Here is a 20,285-nt window from a genome sequence, read left to right on the forward strand (position 1 = left end):
AATAAGTCTCAATAAATCTTTAAAAATCAAAATTATATAAAGTATCTTCTCAGACAATACTGGAATAAAATTAGAAATCAACTCAAAAAGGAACCCTCAACTATACAAATACATGGAAATTAAACTATATGTTTTGAGTGATTTTTGAGTTAACAATGAAATCAATGTGAAAATTTTAAAGTTCTTTTAAATGAATGATAACCATGACAAAAGTTATCAAAACACCTCGAATACAGCAAAAGCAGTGCTAAGAGAAACGTTTATTGCATTGAATGCCTATATGAAAACATCTTGAATGATCACAAGTTGACAAACTAACCTCAAACCTCAAGGAAGTAGAGAAACAACCAAACCCAAAGCTAGAAGAAGAAAAGAAATAGCAAAGATAAGAGCAGAACTAAATTGAATTGAAACAAAAAAATACATAAGATCACTGAAACAGAATACTGGTTGTTTGAAAAGATAAACAAAATTTATCTTTAGCTAAATTGAGAGAGAAAATTCAAATAAGCTTAACTAGAAATGAAAATTGAGATACTACAATTGATACAACAGAAATGCGAAAGACCATTTGATACTATTAACATCTCTATGCACACAAACTAGAACATCTCGAGGAAATTGATAAGTTCCTGGAAGCATACAACCTTCCCAGCTTGAATCAAGACGAAATAGAAAATCTGAATAGAGAAATAACAAGCCATGAGATTGTATCAGTAATAAGTAAATTGCTAACAACAATAAAAAGCCCAGGGCCACATAGATTCAAATTTTACTAGACATTCAAATAATTGGTACCAATCCTACTGACTTTTCCAAAAAATTAAGAAGTCCACCCTAACTCATTCTATGAAGCCAGTAACACTCTGATACCAAAACCAGGAAAGAACATAATCATTTTAAAAAATAAAACCAAAACTACAGACCAGTATCTCTGATGAACATAGCTTCAAAAATCCTAAATGACATACTAGCAAGCTGAATCCAATAGCACATTGTAAGATAATCCACCATGATCAAGAGAGTTTCATCCTAGGGATGCAGGGTTGTTTCAACGTATGCAACTCAATAAATTTGATTAATCACATAAAAAATTAAAAACAGAAACCATACAATCAATAAACACAGAAAAAGCATTTGATAAAATCCAGCATCCCTTTATAACAAAACCTCAACAAACTAGGCATGGAAGGAGCATACCTCAAAATAATAAAAAGCCAGGTATGGCAAACCAACGCCAGTATTATACTGAACAGAGAAAAGTAGAAAGCATTTCCCCTAAAAACTGGAGCAAGAAAGGGATGCCCTTTTACCACTCTTATTCAACATAGTACTACAAGTCCTTGTAACAGCAATCAAGCAAGAGAAAGAAAGTGCATCCAAACTGGAAAATAGGAAGTCAAACTATATTTGATGGTGGTATGATCTTGTACCCAGAAAACCCTAGACTATTCTAGAAGACTTCCAAATCTAATAAATGAATACAGTAAAGTCTCAGGTCACAAAATTAATGTATACCAATTAGTAGCACTGCTTTAAGACAACAGAGACCAAGCTGAGATTCAAATTAAGAACTCAATTCCTTTTGCAGTAGCTACAAAAAAACATATCTAGGAATAGTCTTAACCAAGGAGGTGAAAGATCTCTACAGGAAGAACTATAAAATACAACTGAAAGAAGTCATATATGGCACAAACAAATGGAATTACATCCTGTGGTCATGGATCAGAAGAATCAAGGGGGACAAGGGATGGAAACTACCTGATGGGTACAATGTGAACTATGGTGATAACAGTTGCTCTATACTACCAGGCTTCAGTGTCTTGTAATACATCCATGTAACCAAAAACACACTTGTACCCTTAAATCTATTGACATAAAAACAATTTTATAAGAAGATATAGAAGGCTTATTTGAAGGGAAAAAGTGAGAATCAACATAGGTAATGAAAATAACAAATTTATCCATGGAATAAAAAAATGAAACTACACATCTACGCTCCCATTTGAATGAATAAATAGGTTGATTTTTCATAGGAAGTTCTGAAAGAACCGGACTATGTGCACAGATTCAAAGTAACTCCACATCACATATTTATTGTAAAGGGAAAACTAAGTATACTTCAAGCTAGACACTGTCTTTCCATGGGATCCAGTGAACATCAACCAGCAATGGCACAGATAGAAACCGAACACCATGTGAAAAGATGCAGTGAGAAGACTGCAGCACCGCTTTTGACAGTCTCTCGCCACAGATACCTACCCTGAGTCTAATTCCAATCATAGGAAACTATCAGAGAAACCCAAATTGGAGGGACATTCTCTAATGCAACTGTCTTGGATTTTCAAAAGTAGTAGGGTCATGATATGGGAAGGTAAGACTAAAGAAAATTTTAGGTTACAAGAGAATAAAGAGATAGGAGAACTAAATTCTAAACTGATTACCTTTTCTATGGAGGGTACCTTCAAAGCTGTTAGCAGAACTGATTTTCTGATTTAGCTGATGGTGCTGTCATTACATAGGGTCATATACTTACTGTAAGAAATGCACACTAAAGCGTTGGATGATGAGGAAACATCATGGCAGCAAATTACACACAGTTTTAGGAAAAATTTTTAAATTGGCAAAATGTACTTAAAACTTATAAGTTTGAGATTGTTTTTTAAAAAAACTCAATAAAAGAATCAACTAGCTACAAAATGAGAGTATTGTTGAAAATAGGATACTTTAAGCAAATTATATTCTAAAGGACTGCACTATTATTTATTTAGAAAATGTTAAAAATTACTTAATGAATTCCCTGAAAAAGAAAGACCAAAAAAAGACGGTAGTGCCCTGAGAACATTAAATTGAATGAGGGTCTTTCATAAGCTCTGTTACTACTTGGTTAAAATGATAAAATTTGCTTCCTTATGGACCAATCTGTTGTCATGAATATTAGTTGTAGGTATTTATTAATCAATCTTGGTAGCGTGCACTCAAGACAAAACTTAGCAGTTAGTAGGCTAAGACTTTGAATATGACCTTGAGTAAAAATAAATAAATCAGTGCAGAAACAAGAAATAGTTGTCTAATTAACAGCTTCAGAGGCCTTTATTTTCCTTAACAGTACTCCTCAGACACCCCAGCATTAAGTTGGCAAATTAATGGAGGAGGCTGGCAAATGCTGCTTTCCAGTTTTGCTCTGAATATTTTTCAACTGCTAAAATGTTCTAAAAGTATCTATCCAAGCATGGCTTATGGGGGGGAAAGTAAAAAGCTAAATAAAAAACACATTATGCAGCAGAACTCATTTGAATGATTTATTTTAAAACATTACTGAAGAAAGGAAAGAAAAATTCTTTAGTACACAGAATCTATCTCTGAAATCCTTTGGGAAGATACAAATATATTTTACTCACATAATCTGGCAATAAAATTATGGCATAATCATAGAAACATTTTGTAAAATAATGCCTGGGATCTGAGTAATGCAAATCACTAGGCAATTTCCAGATATCCATATTATTTGCATATTTAGAACAGGCTACATCTAGAAATATATTTTACAGAAGGACCAAAATATGTGCACAAGGAAAATAATAATGCTAAGAGTTTTTAAATTATAAGCCTCTCTTTTTATCTTACTTGATATTGACAAATATCCTTTTGTACATAGTGCTCTTGTCCCCATCACCAGTGACACCACATGGCCATTCTCACAGGAAGCCGATGTCAGGAGAGAGAGGGCCATGTGCTTCACTGCTTGTCCTAACCATGGTAAGAAGATGAGTGTGTTAGTTTGTTTTCACACTGCTATCAAAATTACCTGAGACTGGGTAATTTATAAAGGAAAAAGATTTAATTGACTCACGGATCTATATGGCTGGGAAGCCTTCAGGAAACTTAAAATTATGATGGAAGGGAATTAGGCATATCTTATAAGGCAGGCGACAGAGAAAACCGAGCCAAGAAGGAAGAGCTCCTTAAAAAACCATCAGATCTTGTGAAGACTCACTCACTGTCATGAGAACAGCATGGGGGAAACCTCCCCCATGACCCCATCACCTCCCTTCCTCCGCACATGGAGATTAGGGGTATTCATGTAATAATCCTTAGTACAGGTCCCTTCCTTGACAAGTAGGAATTACTATTCAAGATGAGGTTTATGTGGGGACACAGCCAAAGCATAGCACTGATGAAGATTAAAGGGGGTACTAAGTTTTAAATAGACATTTAAAAATTTGAAATGCTTTTTGAAATGATGGCAAATTATCCAATATTAGAGTCCTAGGTTTTTAAAATCTCTTTCAAAAGAACATTTTACAAAGACAGAGGGAAACAAAAGGTAAAGATAAAATCTAGGAAAGTTCAGTGTCGTAATTGTCAGGGCAGAATGGATTTTCTTAAGCTTGGGGCAATATGTTTTGTATTATTGCTGAAAAAAAATTTACCCAAACTTAGTGTGATGGTTAATAACACATGTCAACTTGAATGAAGGAATGCCAAGATAGTTGGTAAAATATTATCTCTGGGTGTGTCTGTGAGGGTGTTGCCAGAAGAGATTGACATTTGAGTCACTGGACTGGGAGAGGAAGACCCACCATCAATGTAGGTGGGCATCTTCCAATCAGCTGCCAGAGTAGCTAGAACAAAGCAGGCAGAAGAAGGTAGGATCAGCTGGCTTGCCGAGTCTTCTGGCTTTCATCTTTCTCCAACCCTGGATGTTTCCTTTGGTTCCTCCTGCTCTTAGACATCAGACTGCAGGGCTTTCAGCCTTTGGACACTTGGACTTACACCAGTGGTTTTTCAGGAGCTGTTGGGCCTTTGGCCACAGAGTGAAGACTGCACTGTCAGCTTCTGTGCTTTAGAGGCTTTTAGACTTTGAATCACTACTGGCTTCCTTCTCTAGCTCGCAGATGGCCTATTATGGGACTTCACCCTGTGATCATGTGAGCCAATTCTCTCTAATATGCTCCCTTTCATATATACTTATATCCTATTAGTTCTGTCCCTCTGAAGAACCTTGATACACATAGTCACTTAATACAAATTAATCATCTTCAGATTCTAGACAGCAGAGGTTTGAGGTGGTTTTGCTGGGCTAAAATCTATGTGTTGGCAGAGTTTTGTGTTCCCAGCCTTCAGAAAGAAGAGCTCTCTAGGGGAGACTGCTTTTCCTGTTTCTAGAGGCTACCTGCATTGCTTGGCTTATGGCCCCTTCCCCAATTTTAAAACTAGTAGATGCATCACTAACTTCCGATTTCATTGTCACACCCTTCACTTTGACTCTTCTGCCCTCTTTCCCTTTTAGGGACCCCGGTGATTACATTGTGTCCACTGGATAGTTCAAAATAATGTCCCCACTGTAAGTTTCTCAATTATATTTTCAAAGTCCCTTTTGCCATGTGAGGTGGCATTCACAGGTTCTGGGGATTCAAAAGAGAATATCACAAAGAGGCAGATGAACATATCAAACATATTTAGAGGTCGTTATGCTGCCAACCACATCACAGGAAATTATGCATATGGATAGTAGAGAGGTTTCAAGAGCACAATGTGTGGAGAGGAAATGGGATTAAAGATGGAGATTTTCATTCAAATAATGGGTCAACATAAGGAAAAAGGTGTTAGATGACTAATAGAGCATTTCAGTTGCCCCTTTGTCACCATGAAAATTTCTTTAGACTTAAGTCTAAGTACACATTATTCAGTATGTTTTATCAATATTCTAGTGTAAAATTTTCATTCATAAAATGCACAGATTGTTACAAAATAGATAACCTGATGAGTTTTGATAAATAAATGCTTGTGGTTCACCACCACACCAATTAAGATAAATTTTCCTTCACTCTAAAAGCAAATGCCCACAGATTTCATACTTTCAGCAATATATTTTCATCCTAAAATTTTTTAATGACATTTAATCTATAGATTGGAGTATATTCATTTTATATGTATATAAATATATACATATTTGTGTGTATGTGTGTATGCATCTTATATATATGTATAATTCCATGGGGTTTTTTTCCTACTTTTAAAGGCTGCCTGGAAGGAGAAGGGTCCCCTTCTTCCATTTTCAAGCTTGTAATCATAGCTTGATCTCTAATTCTGTGGTCAAGTCTTCCTCTTCTCTCACTTTGACTCTAAAAATACACATTTGGTTCATCATAAGATTTACACACACACACACACACACACACACACACATATATATATATATACACACACACACACACACCTTTGTACCTATGTATTTAGAAGTTTTCAAAGGATAGGGACATTAACCTCCTAATATCAGGCTTAAACAACTGGCCTACAACATTGTATTTGTCCATTTTCACAATGCTGATAACGACATACCAGAGATTGGGTAATTTATAAAGAAAAAGGTTTAATGGATTCACAGTTCCACATTATGGGGAAGGTCTCACAATTACTGTGAAAGGCAAAAGGCACGTCTCACATGGTAGTAGACAGGAGAGAATGAGAGCCAAGAAAAAGGAGTTTCCCCTTACGAAACCATCAGATCTCATGAGATTTACTACCACGAGAACAGTATGGGGGGAAACTGCTCCCATGATTCACATGTCTCCCACAACATGGGGGCATTATGGGAGCTACAATTCAAGATGAGATTTGTGTAGGGACAGAGAGCCAGAGCATACCAAACATTTTGATACACAACCTCCATTTTTTTTTTTTTGCTATAGTGTCAGTATTTACTTAGGAAAATACTGTGGCCTATATTGTAGATCTCTGAAATGAAATCAATGCTATTTTAGTATCCTCTTCATATTATTCCTGCATATCTATTTTTATTTACCAGGCCTGTTAGTGATATTAATTCCAAGTTACTACTTTTAGTAAAATGTTTCTAGGCAGATTGTGGTGTCTAAATGAGACAACTTTTTTTTTTTTTTACTGTGTTTTTCCCCTAACAGATTAGTTAAAAAATCATCTCAGACATATAATGCTTAATGTAACCTAGAAAATAAAGATTAGACCAAATTAAAATTATACCTGAAGCTTGAGCAGGGTCCGTAAATCTAAGTTGGAAAAATCAAAAAGTATTTCATATTTCACCTGGAATTTTAGGAAAGAACAGGAGATAATGCATATATATTTTTTTCATTGCTTACAGGGAATAACTGGAGAAAGAAAAGGCTGAGATCCAGTGGTTATCATGGCACCCTTGCCAAGTGACTGGGCTACACACTCCTTACAATGAGTCTTAGAGACAAAAGTGTTCCCACCTAAAATGGATAGCACCAAAGCATAGTGTTGTTGTCATTACTGGAAGTCCAGGGCCAGAGGTACGTGTAAACTGGCAAACAAGGCAAAATCAGTGCAAGTGACTTGCAGGTTGGAGTCTGAATCCCTGGCTGAGAGAGAAAGCTGAATATCCTACATGGATGAGGGTGGCCTTAGATGGAAATGAGTGGTTTAACTTAAGTGGCTTGTTGTTGATAGAATGGGCTATCTGCCATGCTTATCCCTTTTTAGCAGTGCTGATGGCTTCACACTTGGAGAAAGCAGAGAGTTAAATTTATTCAAGTCATCTTTAGACAACAAATATGGAGACAAAGTAGCAAGGGCTGATTTTCCCAAATTTTAATGTGCATAAAAAAATACTAAAACAAGCAGGAACTTTATCCACGTACAAGCCACTATCTGTTTTGAGTAACATACTCAAGTCAAAATACATAATATTATTTCAAAATTAAATCAGTTGAAGTGTCTGCAAAATAATGAAACTTAAAGGACATGGGCTCTGGTGCCAGATGATCTCAAGTTTGAATTGGCATTGGCCCTGAGGTGGCTATAAACAGGATATGCTACTTAATTTTCATAGCTTTAGTTTTCATCATGTGGAAAATAGAGATGATACCCATCTCACTGTGTTTTTATGAAGGTTAAATGTGGTTATAGATTTAAAATATGTTGTATGCCTTGCACGATACTGGCTCTTCATCAAGGATTTTGACTTTATTACAGATTTTTTTCCCCCTCTGCCTCCCTGCTATCATTCTCAGTTATCTTTTGGTGAAAGGTAACAGACATTGGATTAAAAGATTGGGCTCTAGAAAAGAAACAAAGTAATGAGGCCCTTCTATGTTGGAGGAACCAGGGATATTCTGTGGATGTAATTCTGGACAGTAGACTTCAGTTTGTTCTATGCAGAGCACAATCATGTCCTCCTCAGAAAGAGGGTTTGTTGTTAAGCAATCCTGGCTGACGTGAGAGACAGTGATCCATTATGTTGTCATGGAGGGATGGCAGGAGTGCACCATGCAGTAGGCATGCTCTTCTCTAGTACCTCTGGCTGCCTCCACATCACACAATCTGGCAGCAGGAGTTTTGGTGTTGTGAAATCTCTATTTTCTAGGGATGACTGAAGTTGTTATCCCAAAGAGATTTGAAGAGAATATACTCCTCTCTAGACACAAATAACACATATCCTGTGTGACAGTCTGTCTTCTGGTTACTTGAATTTAGCCTGATGTTCAGTTGACATTGCTGCTTTATACAGACATGGTCAAGTGATTTTTTTTGTTCGCTGCTTTTTTATTTTTTATCAACTGAGCAGACATACTTACAAACACACTTACATGTTTATATTTTATATTTACAACCTCAGGTTAAAACTGATAAAGCTGTAGTACCTAGAAACAATGTAGTGAGCCTGCAGTTGTTACACAATTTAAGCAGTTAACTTTTTAAAAAACTTGTAAATGAATTCTTATTAAAAATTTGTCAGAGTAAACATTCCTGCATACCAATTTTAGTTGATTTCTCTCCTTAGTTTCCATGGAATATAAAGAATAATTATCTGATGGACGTGATTACAGCAGACATTTTATGTTGGCATTATGATTTAGTAGAATTTTAGTGTTTAATTCTTAAATGTGCACAGAAACACTGCTCAGTCTTCTGGGCAATAATATCTGGTACAGATGCATGAGGGAAAAAGAACAAAGCTATTAGTGTTAGGAGTTTCTGGTCGTTTAAATCTTTCACACATCAGTGGAAGAATAGATTTCTTGGGACTGAAAAGCACAGTGATGACTTGAATATTATAGATTTGTAATTAAATTAAAACTTCAGATTTTACAAATCTATAATATGCAAGTCATAGTGAAAACTTACATAATTAAAGGCTTTTGCAAATGTATAATCTTTTTGCATTTAGTGAAACTTAATTTTTTTTCTGTTGAACTTTGTAGAGACCTTATTCTAGAACATTACGTGGTATTGACTTTTGAAATGACAGCAAAGGGACAAGTTCCTCAAATATCAGTATGATTGATTTCCATTCATGCAGATGCATTAAGTTTTACACTAGTTGATGTTCTTCTTTCCAAGTGGTTTACAGTCAGATTGAAGACCAAGTTTCCAGATTCTGCCAAACCCCACTTCTCACTCACATTTCCAAGATTGTCTCAGGAACACAAGACAAAATCAAGTCTTTCAAGTAGTGTGTTTTCTTTTTATTAATGTAGGCATTACTCTATGAAAATGAATTACATTAATAAAATACAAACAGAAATAATTATAGTAAAACATCTATGATATGAGAAGATAAAATGTGACACATTTATTGAATATAAGTTACTTAAGTTTAAACATTTAAAACTGAAGATATGTGGCAATTTCAAATATATCCAGAATATAAAGGGGAAATCCAGTTTAATGCATAGATTTATATTAATAATTCTGTAAATGTAACACGAGCTATTTTATGCACAGTTACAGCCAAATCAAGAGACCTGAGTCTCAGTCTATATTAGTTTGAGACCTTGACGAGTCAATTAATATATTTTGACTTTATTTATAAATGTATTTGATGATTTTCAAAGTTCCTATCCCAGACATTTATTCTAAGCAGCAAAGCTGCTTATTGAATTAAATTTTCAATAAGAATTATCTTTGCTGAGGGATTCCAGAGTCACCTCTACATCAACATCTCCATTCAACTTGTCAATTTCCCTTCAGTTCTTAGGCCGATTCCAATTCGTATTGTTTAAAGATCTTGCCTCTTTAGCCAGTCTCAGCCTCATCTCCTCCTTGCATTGCATACCTGCTCTTTTTCTCCACCTTCTACATTTGATTGATGGCCAAGACCTATACATTCTAATTCTATAATAACTTCCCAATCTATTTCTTCTTCTCTACTTCTACTGCAACTACTTGATTTTGAGCTTCCCTCACTTGGATTACTCTAATGAATATATAACAGATCTCCCCACCCCCAGTCCTGTTTTCCTCCAATTTTTCTTCATATGGTTATTACTATATTCTTGAAAAATAAAAAGAGTCAAGTTACCCATCTTACACTGCTGCTCACCTTTTAAAATCCTTGACTGGCTTCTCTTAGATTTTTTTTAAAAAAAGATAAAACAAGTATTGAACTGAGCATGAAGAACACATGGACACAGGCAGGGGAACAACACACTGGAGCCTGTTGTGGGGGCTCCAGGGGAAGAAGAGAATCGGGATAAATAGCTAAATGCACGTGGACTGTAATACCTAGGTGTTCGGTTGATTGGTGCAGCAAACCACCATGACACAGGTTTACCTAGGAAACAAACCTGCATGTTCTGCACATGTATCCCCAGACACAAAATTAAAAATAAGAATTGAACTATTAAATTTTAACCTCAAAGGATAGACGGATCTAATTTTCTTCACCTACAAAATGCTATGATCTAACTTGATTCTAAGGACTATTCAGTTTCCCCAAATTCTTCTGTCATAGATGAAATTCCGGTGCCTGCTGTTCCTGGCACCAGGATATCCTGTCCCTCTACCACCATATACTGTCTCTATCTTTTAGACACCCAGCTTATAATAGGGAAGACAGAAACCAAAAGAATTGTTGATTCTTAGGGTAACCTTACTGAAACTATTAATGCCCAGGAACATTATAGGTTGCCCTGTCTCAATACTGAGTACAAAAGAATCTTTGAGTCTTAGAATAATTTTATGAAACAGATAATGCTCAGGGATATCATGTTCTTGTTTAAAGTCCATGACTGGCTTCTTTTAGATTTAAAAAAAAAATTAAGACGAAACAGGAATGGAACTGAACAATGAGAACACATGGACATAGGGAGGGGAACAACACACACTGGAGCCTGTTGTGGGTGCAAGGGGAGGAAGAACATCAGGATAAATAGCTAACGTATGCAGGGTGTGATATCTAGGTAATCTTGGGTAGGATAGGTGATACTATGTTCTGGGATGGGTTGCCCTATCTTAACACTGAGTCCAACATAATGATTGAGTCTTAGGATAATTTTATGAAGCTAATAATGTCCAGCAACACCATACAATGCCCTGTCTCAAGGATGAGTCCAGAGCATCCATGAAGGTTTTATGTATGACCTCTGACTGCGTTAGAACATTCCCAAGGTCCTTTCTATCGATCTGTATCACAACATCATAACAGCTCAAATGTGACAATACATGATTGGTGTTGCAAAAGAGGGAATAAGAAGGCGTTTGATGCTTGTCTTTTCAAAGAATTTATCTTCTTGACATTTCAGATCTTCTTGACATTTCAGACTACATATGACACTATCAAGTCAAGCGAGGTTCACTTGGAATGGATAGAGATCCTTTCCAACTTGTGTGTCCATGTATTCAAATCAATTCAGATCTCTGCTGGCACAGCACACAGCAGACAAGAATCTACAATTTAAGGGATGACCTTGTACTTAAGGAAAGGAGAAAACCTGTTCAACTAGACAGGAGGGCAATATTGACATCAGACTGGAGCCATTAGCATTTTGATAATCAGAATTATCCTGAACATGATTATGTTCAATATGTTTTAAGCATATCTTTTTATTTTTAAAAGATAGTGATCAAAACTGAATAAATGTCTTCAGAATTCATAGGGAGTAAACAAATTATGCAGATACTCTATGTAGTCAATTTCTCAATCTTGGCGCTCTTGAGGTTTGGGGCAGGATAGCTCTCTATTGTGAAGGGACTGTCCTATGCATTATAGGGTTTTCAACAAAATCCCTGGCCTCTACCACTAGATGCCAGTTGCACCATCCCCGCCTAGTCTGACAGCCTAGAAGTCTCCAGCTATTGCCAAATGTCCCCTTGGAGTCGGGTGGCAAAATTGCCCCAGATTGAGAACTAATGCAAGTGAAAGACATACTGTTTTTAGATTCATGACATATTGTTGGGTTATTTTTCAATGGTGAAGAAGAAATGCATGTTAATTCTCTTCCTATAGCATTGGAGCATTTTTATATGTCTAAGAAAAAAGACAATTATGAAGAAATAATTTATAAAGAGTGGTATTCTGAACTTAATGAATAAATTCTTTTTATTATTTTCTTTGGGAGGAATATTTCAATAGCAAGGTTTTTCCCCCCTATGTTCTGCCTTTTTATGGTAATCAAAGGAAAGCATAATATAAAGATACTAACTGAATATTAAGGGCTAATGATATAAAAGTATAAATAGAAATAGAAAATGAATTCTCCCTGAGGCAAAGAGAGATGAGAAACAGGGGACAATGCAGGAATGGAAAATCAGATTTCTTCTACTCTATTTTATTAATTCATTTAATTAAGCAATTACGCTTCTCACTATGGATCAGGACATTTTTACATTATTTTTGGATGTTATATCATGTATCCTTCTCATAATTAAATTAGCTGGGTGCTACTAATATTTCTATTTTGTAGTCACGGAAACTGAGGCAGACTGAGGTTAGATTACTTGGAACAAAATCACACAGCTAGTAATTGACAGAGCCAGGCCATGCCTGTAGGGTCTGTGTTCTTAACAACTATGCTTTAAGATAACACACAAAATCAGACAGCCTGGATGCTACATCCAGCTCCTACATTTAAATCCCCTGCTCCAGTCCATTCACACTTCCTGTCTGCTTAAGTCAGATTCTCTGGGATGCAGGCTCTGAAACAGAGCTTTGCTTGGACAAATTTGAGATGAGTTCTTGGTATCTGTTCTTAGAGCATTGGGAAGGAAGGAAGACCAGGAAGGGGAGACATTGAGCTGTGATGTATTTGCAATAAAAACCTCTGCTGATCCTATTGGGAGATCTTCAGTGGGGATGGGAGGGTTCTGAGTTTTCCCATCTTCAGTCTGAGAATGATTTTTTTTTTTTTTTTTTTTTTTCCTGAAACAGTCTTATTCTGTCACCAGGCTGGAGTCCAGTGGCGCCATCTTGGCTCACTGCAACCTCCGCCTCCCAGGTGCAAACAGTTCTCCTGCCTCAGCCTGCAGAGTAGCTAGGACTACAGGTGCATGCCACCACTCGTAGTTAACTTTTGTATTTTTAGTAGAGATGGGATTTCACCATGTTGACCAGGATGGTCTCGATCTCTTGACCTCGTGATCAACCTGCCTCGGCTTCCCAAAGTGCTGGGATTACAGGCGTAAACCACTGTGCCTGGCCTCGAGTCTGGGAATGAATCTTTCTGTCAAATCATAGACGAGTTGCTGAATGCGTGCTGTTCACACAAGGGGATGCTGCTTTGGACATGGCAGTACTTTTCAGCTAAGGGCTGTGCTCGGTGAGAGCCATCAGCTGGGAGGGTCAAGTTCAGTGACACTGTGCTCTCGCACTTTGCTCTGGTCAGTGAATGAATAGAAAGGCATAACATTTGTACAGTGTACTAGGAAAACGGCAACAGCTGGTGGTAGCCAGGAAAAAACCAACCAGGACCTCTAACCACTCTAGGTCCTACCTGATCTTAAAGAACTGTGGTGAATCAAGACAGTGCCATGCTGTCACCCGTTGTCCACATATGACCATGTAAGGGCAGATTCGTGGGTGTGCACTGCAGTAAAAACCTCTCTATGCCTAGTTCCCTGGATGAGGCACCTTTTTCTTCTGACTTAAGGTTTCCTTCCACAACTTGGAAGCAGGAATGTGACTACAAAGTTCCCAAAAAATATCCTTCTGTATAGTTTCTGTTGCTCATTTGTGTTTGTCAGTCCAGGTGGCCAGGGCAGTGGCCTTGGAGGACCTTGGCAAAAATATCCATCACTGACCTAGATTTAAACTGCAAGAATGTGAGGGAAATCAGTCTGAACTGGCAATATCTCAAAATTTCACAGATTTTCCCCAGAGTTAGTTTGAACCTGTTCAAGCCAAGTGCTTCTGGATGGTGCTGCCCCTCTTCAGTATTGACTCGGTGACCCAAGATGTGTCTATTATGTAGCCCTGCGATCTTCAACACGTGGCTCCTAGGTTTTCCCAGGATGGATTTCAATCCAGTCATCTTCAGAAGTGTGGTTGCTTCTGTAGTGGCAATAGGTCCTTCTTGTGGCTGAATTTGGTGCCTTTTATTTCTTGAAACAAAATTGCACTGTACGGTTTCTCTCTGGCAATTCCAGGTACAGATCCTCTTTGACCGTCCCCATGGACTTGGTGCTGGGTGACTCTGCCTGCAGTATCTTTACCCATGAGAAGAATGAGAGAGCCCTCCACAGAGGCCAGTGTAGGAGTCCTTGTAGGCACCAGGGTTAACACCACAAATGGTCCCTATAAATGTGGAGTATCAAGGCTTGGGCCAGGCCTGCTGCTGGGGCATGGAGACAGCCAAGTTCGTAAATCATTTACTTCTATGAAAAACATATGTTGACAAGACTGTGCTTCCCCCATTAAGTTGTTGTTGTTGTTTTTTTTTTGTTTTTTTTTTTCTTTTTTTGGCAGCCTTGTAAAAAATCAATGGCCATAGATTTATGAGTATATTTCTGGACTATAAATTCTTTTCCATTCGTCTATGTAGCCATCTTTATGCCAGTATCACATTGTTTTAATTACTAAGTTTTGAAATGAGAACATGAGTTTTCTGACTTTGTTCTTTATTTTTTAAATTTTCATAGACGTTTGGGGAACAGGTGGTATTTGGTTACATGAGTAAGTTCTTCAGTCATGATTTGCAAGGTTTTGGGGCACCCATCACCTGAGCAGTATACACTGAACCCAATTTGTAGCATTTCATCTCTCATCTCCTTCCCACACTTTGCTCAAGTCTCTAAAATGCATTGTGTCATTCTTAAGCCTTTACATCCTCACAGCTTAGCTCCTGCTTTTGAATGACAACATACGATGTTTGGTTTTCGTTGCCAGTTAGAAGTTTACAACTTATTTTTCAATGTATTCAATTGGCATTGCGGGGGATATGCCAGCAATGAGAAAAGGATCTTATCTAGAGAGTGAACAGTCACATGTTAGGTCTTAAACAGCTCGAGTTGCAACAGGGATGATGCTACTTACAAGGGCTCTCAAGAATTCAGTGACCTGCAGGAGAGGGCTCCCTAGCCTGGAAGCTACCTACCACTTTACCAAAACCTACAGATGTTAAAACACACAGTGCTCATCACAGCATGAAGAAAGAGCAGTAGGGAAGGCAGCTGAGACTAGAGATGTCAACAAAGGCAGCTCTTCCAGAGGCAGCTGTACTCCCATGTTACTTAGATACTCTCATGTCTTTATTTGGGCACTAGGAAGTCTTAACAACCTTGTGCTGGGACTAGGGGAATCGGCAACGTATCACCAAGCACCTTGATCAGAATTCTTACATGGTTCATGGTAAAGAAAACTATAAAGGAAATAAGAGTTCAGTTTAAATGTAGTTTAACATATTTGCTAAAAATCTTTTCCTCAAAAGTAACATTTATGGCAATGTCTGCCCACTATGTATATTCATCTAGACAACTATGTTTTAATCTCAATTATTAATAATTCTTCTGTCCATCTGATTTTCTCTACATGGGAAAGTTCACTTAACTGCATCTGTTTCCATCATATTGTTGTTGAAACAAGTTCTGCTTTTTTAAAGTTTGGTTTTAGGTTTGTATGGTTAGGCTCAAGACAAAAAATAGAATGAACATGAAAAACATGTTATATTGATTTTAGCTAAAATTACAGTATAGCAATTACTTAGAAAACATAGTTTCTATATTGCTTTTCTGAATAAAAGGATAGGAAATTACTTACTGGCACTTGAACTTGATTTCCTATACTGGCAAATATCTAGTTATCAAGTGATACAGTACAGAAGAAGAAAATGGGTTATATTGGTTAGCTTAGACGAAAGATTGTGAAAGCGGCTGGGGCTTATTGTATTTTCTTCATTCACTCATTCATTCACTCAACAAATGGTTGTCCTGTTAGGTACATGACATTGTGTCAAATGTGATAGGAGATAAAGATATAAAAATGAAAGGTAAAATTCACCTTTTGAAAGTTTATATATAAACATTAGTCTTAAGCCAATACGAAGATACTACAGACTGTCATAGGATCTCACACTGTGAATCCTATTAACCTGTAGGTTCTTTAAGTGTTCTTCCAGTTTTGTGCAATAATTGCCTGCAGATAATCCAGTTGAAAAAATTTCATACTTGAGACTAAATAATTCCAATTAAATAGGAATTTGAATGTGAAAAAAAGAAATTGTGACTGTTTTTCTGATGACCCTTAAAACATTAATATCATGTGTACTTGAAAATGACAAATATCATGTTCTAGTTCAACATATGATACTGACATTTTAAGAGGTAACAGAAAAATACAATTAGACTTATTAATAATGAGTAAATATTTTAACATATTTCAAATAAAGTTGAGTATGCTTTTAAAGATGCCACTATTTCAAGTTACTTGTATTCTAAGGAAATCAATGTCAGCATTCCAGCATTTGGGATGGTAGCTTTTATTAAGATAAGATCTTAATTTATTAATCTAAAAAAATGCAGATACATGCAGGTTTTAGTGGAAAAGTTAATTTAATTTAAATCAAAGTAGAACAAATTACCTTTGTTTACCTACAGAAGTGAGTTCTAAGCATTTGTAAGAAAAGCACACATTGTGGAAAAGGAAGGAAATGCAGCAGACAATGAAAACTAGATTGGCTTAACGTTTTGCTTGGGAGTGGATGTTTTTGTAAAATGTGCAGAGGCCCAGATTGGTTTGTCTAAGTTATTTCTGTTAGCATTTAATCTTGTCAAGTTTCCTTTTGAAAGTTTTAACAGTTGACATCTACAGCAGGAAGAGTGACAGAATTTGTCAGTATTTTTTTTTTTTACTTATGATGATATTCTTTTCTCTGTATTTCATTAATTTGTTAGATATTTTTATTTTCTGTAAAAAGAACCATGCTGAGCCTTTTAGAAAAAGGATGCAAGAATATTGTTTGTTTCTAATCACAATATGCTTTTCATAGGGTAGTATCAACGGGTCCATCTGTCTATGGAGAGGAAGAAGAGAAATCACTTTAGTGTGTAATTTATTTCTTTGGCACATGCTCTCAAACAGTGGCTGTATTACAACTACCCAGTAGGCACACAATTAGTTTCTTTTGATTTTTGTTATACTTCATATCATTTAGCAATTCACTCAGCATGTTCCCTGGGCAACAGAATGTCATGTGACCATCTTAGTTTAGATTATGTGAACATGTGAATATATAACTGCCTTATTGAAAAAAGGCAATTCAAAAGCCATATTTAAACATTGCTAACTGTTCATATATTGGAGAAAATATGGATACATATGCATCTATTGCAGTGTGGTGTGACACAGGATTCCTCACAACTGCATTAGTGGTGTATAGTAAGGGGTAAAACAATATATTCAATTGCAAACCACCTGAAACTTTGTAGTCTGCATTTCATTCATCCTAATTCTACACTTGGTCTATAATGATAGATTAGAGAGTAGAAAACATTCCGATAGTTTAAAATGGCCCACATATCAAAGTTTATGTTAGAAACACAAGTTTTGAAACTGACATGCAGTTACATAATGACAGCATTCTCAAATTCCCAGAACCTTAGAAGAATGCTTAGAGAGCAAAGTGTTGAAAAGTACAATTAGAATGAATACAAGATGTATTCTAACAGACACTGTATTAAGTGCCTTGTATATGTTAACATGTAGTTCCCAGGACTTTCCTACAAAAGCATTTTAGGAAATGAAAATTCTCACATTAAAGATGTGGAAAGTCTAGAAGATCAGCAACTAAATTCAGATTGTAAAACAAAGATTAGAATTTCCATATTGGGTTAGAATAAATGCCGTGTGTCTAGATGTGCTATTTTTCATTCTTTCAGGAAGTGTTTAGAGTCTACCATAGGCTGTACGTTGTGTCAGGTTTGAGGACATAAACCTAGTCCCTAGTCTCATACGGTTAACCAGTTTTATTTAAAAACCTTTTTTAACATACGGAAACTTTATTTTCTCATTTTTACTTAAAGCTTAATTTTATAAAACACAAAAACATACAAAAAAATTTTAAGAGTTCTGTATCACAAGAAATTAAATGATAGAAATATTCCCTACTTCATAGATTCAAGTTACAGAAGTTAAAATCTAACATTTTAAACTGTATTCAATATGGAAACTCTATAGTGAAATAAATGACAAAATGACCTACCAGAACATTTTACAGCTTAGGTATTGTTAGTTACTTTTAGATTCTAAACAAAGATTGTGAGTATTCAGACTTCTTTTGCTGTATTTTACATTTACATATCACTCTACCTGTACTGAGTCAAGCTACTTATTAAAAATGTCTGATTTACAAAAGCATTTAGCTTTATAGCAAAAGTTTTTTCATCTACAGTTACCGCCAAAGGAAATAACATTATAATGCTGACAAAAAAACGGTTTTTTTCCAACAATGTGCAATAAATTCATTATGTCATCTCTAAGGTAGGTCAAACAACTACCAAAGAAGAGAACAATTAGACACGGTTAGTAAAGTGTAATAGTGGTTTTTCCCATCTAAAAATTAACCAGTGAAATAAAACAACTATGGTTGAGTTGGTTTCAGGAAAATCATATTTGAAAATTACAATTATGTTATTTTCTTCATCTCATCCTCAGTCATTAACAAGGACTTTGTAGGCCACCATGCTGTTTACTTTGTGGACTACATAGTAAGTGAAGAAACACAAACTTCATCAGAATTGGTCATTCCTTTTCCCATTTTTCAGGTACAACCAAATCTTTGTATAAATCAGTAGAACAAAAGAACAAGAAACTTCCAACAGTAGCAGACATGTGACTCTAGCTGTGATCTATCAGATGATTAAACAGATGGCATCCTGGATGGTTTCTGAGACTATTCTCTGGATGCAAGATGATCTTTTGCACTCTTAACACACTTAGGGCCAAACTGCCATCTTTCAAGGACCTCACCAGTTTCAATTGTTGAGATGATTCCAGTCAGTTTCTGAACTGAATACTTGTATAGCCTATGCTTTAGTTGTTCCACCATGTTACTTAGGTATTTTATGACCTCAAGATTAGTAGCTACAAGCATGGTGAGCCCATATTTCCACACTGGAGTAAAGGTTCCAGATGGATATATGCCATGCTGATAGAAAATGTTGATGCCAAATGAGAAGAAGTTGACCATGATTTTGGCACTCCTGCACAAGGTGACATCATACTCCCAGGAAAGCTGTAGTGCATGGCCAGGTCTATGGACCAGGGCACACACCGTTACCTGGCTGAGCATGTTCACAGGTTCCACTGCAGTTCTTGATCAATTATTTCAAAAATTACCAGGTTAATAATCGTAAAAAATTATTAAATTTGAATTTGTATCTCTCACTTTACAGTCAATCATGGAATGGTAAAATAATAGTTATGCTGCAAAAAAAAAAAAAAGAAAAACTTGCCGAGACAGAAATCAGGTGAATACTTTTAGAATCTTGGATTAGTGGTGGACTTCCTGATAAGTCCCTAAATATGTCCATGAAGGAGAGACTTGTGTGTTTTGACTTCATACAGACTAAATTACCGATGAGTTTAGAAGACCATAAAATTATGTCATATGTGCAAAACCAGGAAAGATATTTATAACTTATGCTTATATGAATGATATGCTGAAATTATAAAGGGTCTTAAATTTTAAAAAAATGATAGAAAATAGGACAAAGGACACCAACTATTTCAAAAATAAATTTAAAATGTCAGTAAACCCATGGAAATATGTCTTGCTTGAACAGCAAGCCAAGACATGGGAATGAAATCAGTGTGAGACAGTTTTGCCCTCCTTAGACTGACAATACAGAAACAGGTAACATCCAGCATCACTGGAGTGTCATCATTCTCAGCCCAGTCCCACTGCCTTAATTTGATGCTGCAATTGACATTTTTTGAATCCACAGTGCAGAGTCCACCTTGCTGGCAAGGTTTTGCTTGCAGTCCTTGCAAACCTCGATTCTGTTTTGTTCTGCAGAATAAATTCTCAAAGGGAATGAAATTGAGTGGCAGGATCTGTTTTCCTCTT

The 20,285-nt window shown here is 36.3% G+C and overlaps 1 pseudogene; it reads right to left on the minus strand.

Annotated features, from left to right (window-relative positions):
- Window positions 1–18,867: 18,867 nt before the first annotated feature.
- On the minus strand, window positions 18,868–19,508 carry LOC105706753 (mitotic spindle assembly checkpoint protein MAD2A-like; annotated as a pseudogene).
- Window positions 19,509–20,285: the final 777 nt, after the last annotated feature.

The sequence above is a fragment of the Aotus nancymaae genome, unplaced genomic scaffold, assembly GCF_030222135.1.
Source record: "Aotus nancymaae isolate 86718 unplaced genomic scaffold, 86718_ANA_hifiasm-v0.15.2.pri h1tg000030l, whole genome shotgun sequence".
NCBI lineage: Eukaryota > Metazoa > Chordata > Mammalia > Primates > Aotidae > Aotus > Aotus nancymaae.